Source organism: Octopus sinensis, linkage group LG25 (assembly GCF_006345805.1).
Source record: "Octopus sinensis linkage group LG25, ASM634580v1, whole genome shotgun sequence".
Taxonomy (NCBI): Eukaryota; Metazoa; Mollusca; class Cephalopoda; order Octopoda; family Octopodidae; genus Octopus; species Octopus sinensis.
The window spans coordinates 3,829,620-3,831,214 of NC_043021.1; positions in this window are offsets into that span (position 1 = coordinate 3,829,620).

The following is a 1,595-nucleotide window of genomic DNA, read 5'->3' on the forward strand; positions in this document are numbered from 1 at the left end:
TGATCCTCAATTTGAATCAGTGCTTGGTTAAAAATTTCAGAGAACTGAATATTGATATCTGGGTTTGCCTGATCTGTGAGACCCACAAAAGCCACTTTTAAGACTGGATTAACACCCATAGTGACTCTAACAACTTAAAAAGACTTTCCTGCCCCTATAAAGGATCTCTTTTCATTTTCTTCCAACTGCTTGATGGTTCATCTTGCTTCAGTTCACTCAGCTGGCCAAAATGAGCTGTAGCTGTAATTGAAAGGGTCAGCCTTGTCATATTCTGTGTGAGGCTGAATCTCCCTGAAAACTACGTTAATAGTATTTATTAAAAAGATTTTTTATCTAGTTTCAGCTCACGAGCTGTGGCCATGCTGGGGCACCACCATATATATATATATGTATATATTTACATGTGTGTATTTGTGTCAGTGTTCGCCCCCCCCCAATCATCACTTTGACAAACCATCTTGGTTTAGTGGTATGGAATGTTCTTGTGATATTCTTTTATTCTTTTACTTGTTTCAAGTCATTTGACTGTGGCCATGCTGGAGCACCACCATCTTTTAGTCGAAGAAATCGAACCCTGAACTTATTCCCTGTAAGCCTAGTGCTTATTCTATCAGTCTCTTCTGCTGAAGAGCTAAGTTACGAGGATGCAAACACACCAACATCGATTGTCAAGTGATGATGGTGGTGGTGGTGGTGGGGGGGCAAACACTGACACAAATACACACATGTAAATATATACATATACTAGCAGTTTTGCCCGGCGTTGCTCGGGTTTGTAAGGGAAATAACTATATAAGCATTTTTAGAGAGTTACTTCCCTTATATAACCCGAGCAAAAATCATTAAAAATGCGGAAAAATGATGGTAAATTTTTTTTTAAATCGTAGACGCGCGCTAATACCCAGAAAGGCTCAATATGAACGACGACTATAAGATACCCGCTTTTGATTAAACTGCACCGCAAAATGTGGGAGTAAGGAATCTAAATCGGAGGAGAAAGAGTCTCACACACACAACTTCAATTTTATATACAAAGATATATATGATGGGATTCTCTCAGTTTCCATCTATGAAATCCACTCATGAAGTATTTGGTCATTGTGAAGCTCTAGTAGAAGACACTGTGTTGGCAACTTTTCTCCCCCCCCCCCATTTTGTAGGGGGTATTACCCATTTTTCTGGGTTCTTTTCACAGCTATGCCCCATTTGAAATTTGAATTAGTTTTTGTATGAAAAAAAAAGAAAAGGTGTGGAGGGGTTTGTTAGTAGTGTGTAGAGAAAACATTAAACATGCCTGAAAAAAAAACATGGTCTTCCCCCCACCAACTAAAAGACAAACTATGAAAGGCGAATAAGTCCTGGGTGTGTGTGGGGGGGGAGAAGAGAGAAGAAACTGGCCTTACCAGCTCTGGTCAAACCATCCAGCCCATGCCAGAATGGAAAATGGACAGTAAACGGTGAGGATAATGATGATATCAACTTCAGTCAGAGGCTGTGGCCATGCTGGGACACTACTATTTCAGCATACTGAAGGCACATGGCCCAGTGGTTAGAGCGTCGGGCTCACAATCGTGAGGTAGTGAGTTTGATTCCTG